Here is a 13,597-nt window from a genome sequence, read left to right on the forward strand (position 1 = left end):
GCTGAAGAGAGAAGCATAGTGACAGAGCAGTCCTGGCCAACAGCCATCCAAAATGAGGACCAGAACAGATACCTACATAGACACCCTTTTATTATCCCGGTACACTTCTCTAGGTGAAGGGCTTAGAGCACACCACATTGTATTTGGGATTGCTTTGTGCTCCTGACCTTGAGAACTTGCCAGCTTGAAGTTGGGAGATGCCCCTAAGAGAATGACTTGGAGCTGAAAGATGTCACAAGGGTAGGTGGAGGGTGTGGAGGAAGTAGCTGGAAGCCAAAGTGGATGAGATCTTCCCCCTGGGCCTGCTCAACATCTTCTGAGAGAGAAACAAACAGCATTTAGAGCACTGTGACTACAGCAAACCCCTGTCTTTGGGCTTCAGTGAAGCCCCCCGAAATGGTTTGGGGTTAGCAGAGTTTCCAAGGTCAGTAACGACATCACTAATCTCAGTTGCTGGTTTTCACACTCTGGGCTTCAGATTCATGCAAATCCATGTGCTACAAGCACAGAAACCCAGGCAGCAAGTTCAGATTCAATACCAGAAAACTCCAACACCATAGTCGGTAGATATTTGTTAAATTTCCACCAAGTACAGGAGACTGGAAGACATCGAACAGTGTAATAATTCAGTGACAGATTGGGAACATGGCAATTTACCGGAGAGATGTGTAATACTGATGGAGGACACCGAAACTGTACAAGCCATATGTGGAAATACTAATGTTTTATTACCAAAAGGTGGGAATCCTCTATTTTTGGGCTTACTGTTAGCTATCCATGAAAAGGATGGTGCATAGGAAATGACAAAGGATTGTCCCAGCTTAAGAGCTGGAATCGACTCCATCAACAACAGGGTGTCCCTGCTTGACGTGATGAACAATGAAGGGGATTTCAAGAACAAGGTAATACAGAACCTGCCAGGGAATGAGAGTTTTTTTTCTCTTTTTCCCCAGTAATTGGACAAAAGATGTTTGTTCTGCTACAAGACCTCATAGCACCAGTCAAAGCAGGTGAAACTGAGTTTAATGTTCTCATTAAGGCATTGAGATATTTTTGTTCACCCGAGAAAAATGTCTTTTCTAATAGATTTTGAGAGTCTGCATGGGGTGAAAAGTTGTGTGAATAAAGAACCAGCTGAAAGGTTTCCCTTTCAAGTGCTGGCACGCTCATGCCCCTCTCCAGGTCGCTTGGCACCAGGGGCACTCAGGTAGGCAGCCCACAGAGGAGGAAGCCCCAGAGCACAGAACTGTAAAGCAGCAGTGCAAACAGCAGCACGCATTTCTGGGTGGTGGCTACTTGCAGATCTACAGCACTGTCACAGAGCTGTCACAGGAAAACGCTTTGAATAGACAGGCTGCCTCTCCAGGAAAGATCAGCTTTGATCCTGTTGGGGGAATCAAGCAGCTATTGCGAAGATGCAAATTTATGAAATTACTACACCTGGCATGTTCACACGTAGGGAGTATATTAAGAAATCACAACATCTAAGAGCACTCCCAGCAGTGGGGAACCCGACCAAATTGTTACTGTGTGCTCCCTTCCTCAGAATCAGCAAGATCTGAGGGTTTTGCCGAGCTCCCAGCACGGAGAGACCACGACAACACGGAGATATGCTTTGCAGCAGGCCTCCCTAGGCCTCTCCTGTACACTCCCCCCTTCCAAGGGATTGCTGACCTCAAAAGCTGAGTTTTATTTAAATATCAAGGGGAAGGCTTTGCTTTGTAAGCAGAGAGCCCCTGAAGACAGAGCCTGATGGCAGGGATAGAAGAAAGCATTCAGCTCAGCTTTGCCCTTGCCCACCCTGTCCTCAGAGATGGGTCCTTCTGTCCTGGGCTGCTCACAGCCAACACACAGGTACTGGGTTCCCATCCCAACCCCCAAGAGAGCCCCTTCTCCCTGGAGACCCCAGCATCTGCAGGTTTGTGGCCTCCTGGGGACACCCACACCCATGTGCCCCCACCACAGAGGGAACAAGCACCTCCCTTGGGCACAACAGGTTGCCTTCTGCCAGGTCCTCCTGGGACATCCCGATGCACAGACGTGCTGGGACCCCAAGGCTTGTACCCAACAAGCTTCCCTAAAACATGGTTAGAAGATGTAACTGGGAAGCGAGCCACGCAGGGACGCTGGCACCAGTCAGAAGAGCAGCTAGGAAACAGCAGGCACGAAATGTCTGGATCCTGTGATATGTCTCGTACCTCATGTTCTCTTCTGAAGGGAAAAAAACTCTGCAGAAGGAGGAAACAGTTTTCCACTGACTACCTTAGCCCATCCAGCATATGATGTGGCTGGCTTGGAGCCTCTTTCAGATAGGGAACAAATCTGTCCAAGGGGTTTAGGGATGTCCCCCAGCATCAGAGACACCCAAAAGCTCCATGCACACATCAAATGGGGGCAAATCATAGCCATACTGGAGCTGCTCCAAGCCTCCCCAAAAGCCAGAGTCCTTGGGGAGAGCAAGAAGCAGCAGGCAGAGGGCAAACCCCCTTCCTTGCCCCTCCACAGGCATCTTCTTGGGGGGCAACGTGTTGGGACCACCTTTTCCCAAGAGAGATGGGTGGGGATGGGCTTCTCCAGGGAGGTGACCGCATGGCAGAGCCTCTTGGCCCTGGGTCTTGCCCCACGCAGCTCCCAGGCACTTGCCCTGGCCCTGATCCCAGAAAAACCTTTTTGGAGGCAGCATCCTGCTACCAGCGTGCATTAACACCCATGCCTGCAGGAGGCACGGTGGGACTGATTAAGCTGTTGCCCTGCAGAAAGCAGAGCAGTCCTGCCTTAACCTGGCGCCGTCTCCCCAGGAACAGACTCTGCCAGTATCTTGCAAGCAGAGCGAGCATGCTGGGAAGCGCTTGCTGCTGAACCCAGGCTGATTTTATCCGACCTTGGAACAAGGTCAGCCTGTGTTGCCCCTGCACAGAGCTATGAAAGGCAAATCCATGGTGTTCAGCAAATCTCTTCGTCTAACGGGCTCATTTCTTCTCAAGAATTCATTTCGGAGGGATTCAGTGGCATTGACAGAGGTGGCACTGGTAATTTCGCTGCTCATATTCAGGATGTAGCACTTCATCCTTCACCCTACAAGTGGGTTAGCCTGTGAATTGCTCTGTGCTTCAAGTTGCAGAGCCTGAATTATTTTGGCTGCAGGACACAGGCTGCTCACCAGAGCTCAGCTAGCTTTGAGATCACATCGGGGCTCACCAGCGGCACCAGAGCTTGTAACTCGAGCACCAGCTTCAAGCTACGGTGGCTGCAAATGACAAAATCCGCAGAAAGCTTCATGTGGGTTCTGGAGCTCCTGACATAAGCTCTGAAGGAAGCCAAGGCCTCTTCCAACACAGCACAGCAGATGCACAGCGTGTCCCTGTTAAAGAAGGGGGGAAAGGAGACAAAATGCTGCTGCTTGTTTTCACTGCACAACCCCACGCAGGGCCACCTGATGTCCTGCTTGAAGCACAAGTCCCTCACACGTTGGGTCACACAGGGCTTGGGCAGATCTGTGCATCAAGCATGGAGCAAATTCTTGGGGACCAACCTTGGTTGCTTCAGGCTCCAAGCTGGCCGAGACCTGTGCTCAGCTCTTCACCTGATGGAGACCCCACTGGGCTTGGCCAGCAGGTCCCAGGGACCTCAGGGTATATAGCTGGCATTAGCAGCACTCTTTGGACCCCCCAGATGTGCTGCCCTCAGAGAACTGGGTCTCTCACAGGAACCTCTGGGCAGAAAATAGGAGACCTGTGGGGCAGCATCCCTGCTGGACCACCCATCTGTCCGATCCGTGCTTGCCACTTGTTTCTTGCCATGCTCTTGTTGCTGATGATCCCTTTCCATCTACATTGGTTTACATGGGTTTGGAGTCTTGTAATCCCTCTCACCACATCTGCCCTCTGCTCTGTCCCCAGCCAGGCTGCCGTGTTTTGGAGGGGCTGGTACAGCATCCCTCTGCTCAGTGCCCGCACCCAGATCCTGCATCGCTCTGTCACCAGTTGTCCCAGTCTGCTCGGCACAGCTCATGACCTAGAGGGGCCGGTCACGAGAAGCCCCCTGGGATCCCATTTATTTCTGCAGTAAGACTTGAACTATGATTGCTGTTAACTCCAGCAGGCCAAGGATATGTGTAACGGCAGGCTAACACGCATGGCGCAGCTTCGGGAGAGCAAACATTTCTGCAAGCACATTACGGCATGCTAAGCCCTCAGTACCCATGCGGCTCATCCCAGGAGGGCTGCTGGAAACAGATTTCACAATTACAGGAGCAGAAGAGGGAGCTGAGGGCTCCCAAAACACTGGCTGGTGCTTCTGCTATAACGAGCTGACAGGCAGCACACCTCTCTTCCATAGCCCTCTACCCCATGTAAATAAATCTGCTCCTCCAGCCCTGCAGAGAAGTTGAGGCCCCAGCTCCATGCACATCTCCCTGTCTCACCCCAGCAGAGGACTCATCCACCCCTGGTGAAATGGGGCCATGCCAGGGAATGTGACTGATCCCATACACCATACCAGCAAGGTCAGAGCTGCCAAGCACCCCGGGGTCACCCACTCCTTCACCAAGACACACACAGGGAGTCTTCCTCTGGTCCTTTGGCAGGACAGGGTGCGAGGGACATGTCATAGCAGTGGGGACACTGAGTCCCGGGAGGACGAGCTCAGGTGGACCAGCTCAGAGACACTTGAGAGGAGTGCTCTGCTCATGGCATGACTTCAGTGGAAAGCAGAAGGCAAAAGTAGATTTCCCCAGGGCTGATCTAATACATGAAAAACACCCGAGTCCTGAAAATAGCCCAGGAGCAGGCCAGTCACTGGTCTTCACAGCCTGGGCAGAAAGAAGTTGGTGGCCTCTCCAAGTCCACATCAGGGTGGTGGAGTTGGAGGCAACGGCTTTGGCATAATGCAAGTGAACAAACCCAGGGTGACCCTCATGCCATCAGATGGCTCTTTTGCTATAGGCCACATCCCTCAGCAAGGTCCTGCTGTCACAAGGAGCGGGTGGCCTGAGGAGCTGCACGCTGGGTCCCCACACTCCGTGCCAGGCTCCCATGCTCCCTGCCCCTTGCAGACGGGAGGCAGGAGCCAGAGGAAAGGCTGCTCCCCAACCACACCCCACCTCTCCGGGTGACCGCTGCACACAGCAGCCACAAGGATCGCCTAAAAATAGCAAAGCACATCTGCAGTGAGGCATTTCCTCTTCTCCCCCTTCCTCCAGCCTCCTGCTTTGTCACCTCTGATGTCCCACTAGCTCCTTCCAGCTCTTTCCTTTCCCAGCCTGCCCAGGACTGGGATGCACAAGTTTTCCCCTTGTTTTCCACCACCTTTCTCAAGGCCTCTTGGAGCCCTTAGAGCCAGCACCACACACATTACCTGAACTGCATTCTTCTTGGGATTCAGGCAAGCAACAGGGCCCCTTCCAGCCCTACCAGACAATTCCTCAGGGTCTGCAACTCACAATAGCAGGGACTACAAACTCCTACCTGGTACACCGAGTGCTTTCTGCCCAAGGCTATTGCTCTCCAGGTGTTTCATTCCCATTGAATTCAGCTTTGGGGTTATTTTCCCACAAGAGAGGAACTGCATTCATCAGGGGCTGGTTTGCATTGTCGCTTCCTGCCCACAGCTCCAGTCCCTCCGGGTTCCTTTGTGTTTCACTTCTCACCGGAGTTTGCATCTCCTTCCAGCTAGGAGTTATCTGCAAACGCAATTAGTGTGCTGCTGGCTCCCCTCCTTCACATCACTTCTGCTCCGCTGTCGAATTTGCCATCTCCCCCCTCCCCAAGACTCCTGACTCCCAAGAGACATCAGCCCTGTTGAAGGCTACACCAGAGATGAGGAGGTCAGCCCAGAAACCAAGCCACGACAATGATTTATTTCCAGTCTTCCAATTTTGGGCAGCTCCCTTTCTGCAAGCCGTGCCTGCAGGTTGCCAGGCTGCAGACCGCCTGCCACTCGCCGCTGGAGCACGGCTGCTCAGCGCCCACCTCCCCACTCCCCAGCATCCTCGCCTCAACCCCCCCTCACCATCCCTGCTGAGATTTGCCTTCAGTTCTGAGCATTAATTTGAGATGGGGCAGGGGGCAGCAAGTTACTAGAAGCGGGAAAAGTGAGCAGGCAGCCAAGAGTTAAAATCCTACATTCCCAACAGGGCCCCTAGCATAGCGCGTGATAAGCAAGGCTGGAGCCTGGAAGAGTTTGTACCAGGATTTTCGGAGCAGCTATTATTTCCAAAAATACAAAGTCATTCCTTTGAAGAAGGGGGGGGGGGGGGGGGGGGGGGGGGAAGAAAAAAAAAAAAAGAAACAACCCGAGTGCTCTAATCTCCCTGCTGCAGAGTTTCACCTTCTGCTTTCTCAGTCCTTCTCCCAGCACGCTGCCAGCACCGAGGAAGCCGGCAGGAGGGAGTGAGTGGTGCTGGCCCGCCCAGAGGGACATCACAGCAAGGGCTGGCTCCCTGTGCCAGCACCACAAAGCCCTCAACAGCAAAAGCCTCACGGAGACGTGGTGCAAAACGCACCCCAAAGCAACGCTTTTTGTGCTGAGCCATCCTGCGATTCCCACGCTCTGGCCAGCTTCGGGGAACTCTGCAAAGAGGATTCAAGCCATGTGCAAGCCCTTTGCACCAGCTCAGCCTCCCACGCGGCTCCTCTCTCAGCCTTTTATTTTTTAACACTTGGAGTTGATAAGGAGGGGCGAGGACTGACTCAGCACAGCCAGCGCGCACCCCCGTGCTGCAGCATCCCCGAGCGATGCGGGGCTGGGACGGCGGCTCCCCCGGGGCTGGTCCCTGCAGCCGGTGGAGGAGAGAGGTTGGGGTGCCCCCAGCTCCAGTCCCAGCTTTGTCTCGGTGGTTACCCGGCCGTGGGCAGCCCCAAGCCCTTTCTCATAAGGACATCTAGTGGCACCACGACGGACAGCACGCTCGGCTCGGCTACGGCTTGGCCACTCAGCCCCCTCTTCGCCCAGGAGCTCCCAACCTCTCCCATCAGCTCTCACTGCCCGCCCTGCATAGTTTGGGGTAGGTGCACGGTTGGGGTGGGCAGAAGGCTGGATCCCACCATTGATGCACCACGAGCATCAGGGGACATGGCTGGTCTCTGAGATGGGGACATCTCCAGGAGCAAGGTGTGCCCAGCGGGAGCCTGAGCTCCTGCAAGAAGGTGTACAGCCACAGGACAGAGCTTAGGAGGCTCCTGAGATCCTTTGGGGGAAGGAAGTACATCCCGGGCAGCAGAAATCATGGTGGGATGGTTTGGGGACAGTGACAAAGCAGAGGCAGCACATACCAGAGCAACACAGGAGACCTCACCATGGCACAGGCCAGTCCAACCCTCTTCTGCAGCCAGCTCCTCTGCCACCACAGAGCTGGAGGAAGGATGAGGGGAGAGGTGGGAAAGCCCTTATCCTGCATTTCCTAGGGAAAACTAGCACAGCCATACGTGGACAAGCCATGGGTTTCAGCAGCAATGGCCTTGGATGCTCCCCCATTAGGTGTGCAGGGAGCTGGGACCAGAGGTAACTGAGCAAAGACCCATTATCCCAAGCAGAGCCCATTCTCTAGATGGACTTGTAGTTTTTCCTGAAGCATTCCACTGCAGAACATGTCCCTACAGACATGGGTGTTTATGGGAAGGCAGGACCCACCTGCAGCCAGCCCCATGCTGTTAGGGAAAACAAGTCCAGCTGTGGAAGGAGCACTGCCGCGCCCCAGGCACACGTCTGACTCTATACAGCTATTTCCTAAGCAATCCTCTTCAGAGTATAATGACCATGGATAGCTTGGACTTGAAGAGCATTTCCATTAGAGAAAGGGCATATCATCCTCTGCCTTTATTCAAATGAAAACAGTAATGAAATCACTGCTGCCTAATACAGATGCACTTGGTTAGACATGTACTTGCTTTTTATTTTGTTTTTTTGCTTTTCTGTTTTGTGGTCAACATTTATGCATTGCTGTCAGAAAAATTGCTTTAATTTTCCATTCTGTTTCAACACCCTTTGCTAAAAACAAAAAGTATTATCCACCGAAGAACTGTGAATTGACTCCATCTAATATCTTAGGAGCAGAGCTAACACCAAATGGCATTCACTTACATTTTTAATGTACCGATGAAGTCATAGAAATCACTAACTTAGAGGCTGGCTCATCAATTTTTTCTTGCTAAAGCATATCCCATATCTGCTACTCTGACTCTTTCTCCTCTAGAGAACCTAGCTGTCACTTCTTTAATGGTTTTCATTGGCTAGTATGAACACTTTAAGGTTTAGCATGAGTGATGTGGATGAATGAATTTCTAGACTTCATTTGGCTTTTCATCTATAGTGTCAGAATGAGTCTGATCTGCCAGTGTTTGTTTTCTTCCTTTCACCGTCTCCCAACACTCAGATCTTACATATGCGTGTTTGATTTTAATGAGGTTACAGCCTACATGCAGCCTCCTGGACCAACACTGCTGCCCTTCCCTAAGGGCAACCTCTGCCAGGCTGTTACGATGTGCTAGAAGCAGCAGCAACAACCCCAGAACACAATTTCTAGAGATTTCTCAGTTGCATCCCCCAACACACCCCTCTACATACTCAGTAGTCATTCAGCACAGGTTTAAATCTGTTACACAAAACCACTACTGCAGGCTAAGTTGTTCTGTACAACAGTGTACAGAATCCCCTCCCTGGACAACACTACAGTAAAACATTTGCTTGGCTAAATTGTTTGGGCAACCCTTGCTCTTGAGGAAATTTGTTGTTGTGCCTTGGGGGATGACTCACTGGAGGAAGGAGCTGTCTGAGAGCCCCTTGCTCCAGGAGGCAGCTGAGGATTTGCTCTGAGCAGAGCCTCTGGGGCTGGTGGGTGGATGAACAATTCAGCTCAGGAGCTCTCATTGAACAAAATAATGAATTTGTCTCCAAACAGCTCTTCGCTTCACTCAAAATATTCCAATTTTCAACACTAAAATACGAGAAAAATGGTCGGATGAAAAGCTGCCACGCACCAGCAATACCCATCTCCAGCTATAACTGGCTCCTGTGTGAGCTGCCTCACATGCTGCCCACCTGCTGGCCTGGCAGGTCGATGGTCCCCAGGGTCTGGCCATGCCAGTAAGTCCAGAGAAATGTTACGGACAAGAGTCAGGGCACCAGATTCACTCCAAGTTCCTCGTCTTTTCTCCCTGTCCTGAAATGCTCTGGCTTAGTGAGGTGTGGGGACAAGCGGCCACTTGGTGCTGGGTGGAGGAACACATCTCTGAACCCTCTGAGCCCCTTGGCATGCTGTTAACACACACAGCTTTGAGAGCCCAGGTACATCACCTTGGGGTGATGCCTGAGTATTTCTAAGGTGTCCCTAGTTATTTCTAAGTGGTGATTTGGGTCACTAGGGATGCATGACAGGGGCATTCTGCTTGCATTAGCAAGATCTCTTCTAGGCATCCCAAAAGCTCTTTTTCATTTCTGCAGGTGCATTCACCACACATGTCATGAGATTACTGCCACGAGCACAGACATCCTCACTTTTACAGCCAGCAGGCTTCTCCTTCTGAAGGAGGTTTTAATCTCTGTGTGTGTTATTCAGTGACACCAGCCATTACAGTGGGCTTTGCAGTCTAGCAGGAAGCACTGCACCCTGCATGTTCAGCACCCCATAGCACATGCTGAACACCACCAACCTTAAGAGATTTATTTACAACCACAAGAGGAATAGTGCTGCTGTGTGTGGACATACCTGCACAACTACATGACCTGCTCTCAGAAAATGTGCTTTCTTACTCAGTCTTGCTTACCAGGATGTACCAACTCTCATGGAGCAGCAAGGGACAGCTTAGGAAGGGGAGACAGGAGCTGAGGGTGACCCCAGCAGGAGCAGCATCCTCACCAGCAGGAGCAGTCCCACAGCATCTGGACACAGCAAGCAGAGCCAGGTTCTGGTAACAGGGTCCACCAGCAGTCCCAGTCATAGCCAAAAATGAATTGAGTCCAGGGCCCAGTCAGGAACAGCAGGAGCCAAGAAGGACTGAGGTCCAGCAAAGGTCCAAAGCCCCTCCAGGAGGCAGGGCCAGAAGACCTAGATATAGACTCACCACCAGCACAGCTCAGAAAAGGAAGGAAGACGTGAGGCTAATCTTAAATATGTGGGGGTGTGGGCCCAGGTGAGGCTGGTTGGGGCCATTAAGGTCTATCAGTGTCATTAGGGGCCTGACACCTACCAAAACTAATGGTTACTTGTGACTTCATTACCAGTGCAATTGGATCTCTTCCGATATTATTTTTTTCTTAAGAGATTTCTTGTGACGATGAACTTCTGGAGCAACTTCAGGTTGAAGATGCACCTTTGGCAACCCAAGACATTATCATGCTCAGTCCAGTGACAGAGTCAGAGGAGAAGTCCAACAGCCTTGATGCCAAAACCACCAGCATCTCAAACAACGACACGTACTCTGGCAACTCAAGGAAACTACTGGTAAAACTCTGTGAGATGCACACCCAGCTGCAAACAGAAACCCACCAGCACCCCTGAGTGCCACCAGGGAAGGAAGCCCGCATCCTTCAGTGCGGGACTGCCAGGATGGGAAGGACATGCCCTGAGCTCCAAGCACATCCCTACCATGAGGCCAGGCAACTGGTCTGGTCCTGAGCAAGCAGAGCAGTGCACGTAGACACAGTGGAAGGTATTTCCCCCTCTTCCACGTGGATGAGTGCTGTTGAGCCTATATCTTGTGTATAGATGAGAGCAAAGCTCTTCAATGATCATCTAAAGAAGGATTCAGCACATCCCTAGGCGAGGAGTTTCCGAAGTTAATTACCTTCCCTGTTAAATATTTGTGTCTTAATTCCAATTTGATTTTTTTCTGACTTCAGCTCCACCTGTCAGCCACTGAGCCTTGCCTTTGTGTGCTGGATGAAAGGACCCTCTGCTATCAGAAATCTCCTCCCTGTAAGTACTTAGACACCACGATCAAGTCACCTCTCAACTTGTTCTCTGATGAGCTAAATAGGTTGAACTCCTTAAGCCTATCATCACACAACAGGTTTTTCAGACCTTTTTCATTCTTGCAGCTCTTCTCTGAGCTCTCTTTAATTTTTTTTTAATCCACAATGAAAGTGTGGATGCCACAATTTGATGCAATATTCAGTAATGCTCTCCCTACATTTTAGATCCCTTTTCCATCCTAAGAGCCCCTCAAAATACATAACTGTCACATGCATCCACATTAATTATAAATTGGACTGGTGTCCTGCTGATCTGGCTTCCTAGGCCCCCTACTGCACCACTGGTTTTGCTGAAACACTCCCCAAATCCCCACACACTGAGGATATTTTTACTGCGAGGACTGCAGCGCCGTGCTTTGCGTTCCTAAAAGGCACATGGTTTGTTTTCACCCCACCTACCAAACCAGCTCAAAACTTAATTTGTTTGTTGGGCCACTGATTTGCTGTCACTGTTATCGTTCCACATTTGGATGTAGATATAACTTGTGGATTAATAACTCTCTCACTGCAGTGAGTTAGTCCTTGGCCTCCATGTGTATCCTCCCCAGCCCTGGTAAGTCCATGGCTTGTACACAGAAATGTAAAGCCACTTGAAACCACAGCCAGCACCACCAGGGGCTAGCCAGGTGAAGATGGAGATCCTCTTTACTGGGAAATGCAGCAGTTAAATCACTTCTCCCAGCACTGCTATTCACACCCAGTCAAACGAGAGCGCATGGCTATTGCTGCTCCTGTGGCCCAGTATGAGATCATGCAACCTTGCACTTCAGCCCTAAACAGTGTCAAAAAAAAAGGAAAACAGACAGTTTTCAGGACTTTTCCAGCTGCTTTCTTTCTCCTCAGTTCCCCTCCCAGCACAGCACTATCTAGGACATGCAACCAGTGCATGAAATCACTCCTTCCATCTCCCTTCCAAAGCCACTGTTGCTGGGCCAAGTCAACGTGGAGGAGACGACAGCTTTGCTGAAAGTAATTAGCGGGGCTGCCTTTGGTCCCGTTGTGCCACGTACGTGCACGCTGCAACTCCAGGTGTCCTGGGGGACCAGGAGCAAGCAGTGGCTGTGGCAGGTCCGCCTGGGCTGGAGCGCCCGAGGATGAGCCAGGCTGGGAGGATGCACAACTAAAGAATTAACAGGAATACGTCATTAGATGGATTCCCAACAGGGATGGCAGAAAGTGTGCTCGGTTTGTGCGTCTCGGTGACCCACTTCCAAACCTTCCTATTCCCTAAATGTAATCTCCTTCAATTTATAAGCACTCTGCCTCTTCTCTGGCATTCAGAAGCCATTATCACTGTGTCTACGCCAAGCCCTCACAGCTGACTTTAGATGCCACTTCTTTTTACTGCAACAACAATAACCTGTGTACGTGGCAGGTCAGCCAGCCAACCAGCTGTGTTGCCTGCAGAAACAAGAGATTTAGCAGGGCAGCCATTTCCTGAAATGCAGCAGGAAAAGAAAAAAGAAAAAGAAAAAAAAAAAAAAAAAGAGAGAAGAAAGAAAAAAAAAAAAAACAACACATCATTCAGAATCACGTGGATAACAAAAGTTATCTGAAATCCCAGGCCAACAAGTCCATTCCCTGCCAGTGATAAAGGCCTGGGAATTCCCATGGGATGGATGGATGGACCTCCAATCAAATGCATGTACCAAGAGGTAGAGATTTGGTAGGAAATGTGGAGATTGGCATAAGTAGTGTTTGAAGAGGAGAGCTGAGATGTGGAGGGAGCAAAGAGAATGACAGAAGAGGGACACGGGGATGGCAGACCCCACATGAGCAGGTCACCAGGACCCCAGCACATCTCTATGCCCTTCCCTGGAAAAAAAAGGGGGGGCAGATTAAAAGCAGGGCCAGGCAGGAGCTATTGCAGAACAACAGCAAGAGAATGAAGACAAGGACTGAAGTTGTAGGATTACCAGGTAGGCGGGCAAGAGGCAGGGAATAAATCGGCACTGACATCCAGTGACTCACAGAAGTGGCACAGGGTGGGCACACGGAAAGGTCAGCATCTCTGCCAGCACCTGGAGGGTACCAGAGGCTCACGCAGAACCCACATGTCCCATGCTAGGAAGAAGCCAGAAGGCAGGAAGAGGATTTCACAACCAGCAGCTCTCACGGCTCTTCTGTCACGGCAAGTACTGTGGATAGATTACGTGGCTGTGCACGTCCTGGCACTTGTGAATATGTGGGCATAAGAGAATGCCTGTGAGGGAAATCGCTTTCATTTTAAAATAAAATCTTCATCTCCTGTATGGACTTGTGTTGAGCTTCGCTACATTAGCTGAGCTTTGTTGCTACGACGTCGTGGCAGAGATGCTTTGGATTCCAGATGTTTTGAATTTTCTGTCTATTTGTAATAATAATGATAACAATCATACAGAACAATATAATTCTTACTTTTTTTTTTTTTTTTACACAAATTGAAATGTTTCCCAAATGTTTTGTGAATGTATTGTAGTTATCATTATGTACACTGAAGGAGCGGATACATACTGTCCTGGCTTATTCCTGCGGGGCACCCACTCCTCTGGAAAATTATCTTCCCTGTCTAAGAGAGTTTCCAATTGCAAAAATGATGATGGCACTGATGATTATGATAACTATTTCTCCCAGGAAAAAGAAATATGAT

The 13,597-nt window shown here is 50.6% G+C and overlaps 1 long non-coding RNA gene across 2 annotated transcripts; it reads right to left on the bottom strand.

Annotated features, from left to right (window-relative positions):
• Positions 1-1,670: 1,670 nt before the first annotated feature.
• On the bottom strand, positions 1,671-10,055 carry LOC311444792. Of its 2 annotated transcripts, none has more exons than XR_014698070.1 (2): positions 9,854-10,055; positions 1,671-3,361 (listed from the first exon to the last, which is right to left on the bottom strand). It is a non-coding gene; the product is annotated as an uncharacterized lncRNA (long non-coding RNA). The 2 variants fall into 2 exon arrangements; XR_014698071.1 differs by having other exon boundaries at positions 9,762-10,055.
• Between the last annotated feature and the right edge of the window lie 3,542 nt (positions 10,056-13,597).

Source organism: Aythya ferina, assembly GCF_964211825.1.
Source record: "Aythya ferina genome assembly, chromosome: 14".
Classification (NCBI taxonomy): Eukaryota; Metazoa; Chordata; class Aves; order Anseriformes; family Anatidae; genus Aythya; species Aythya ferina.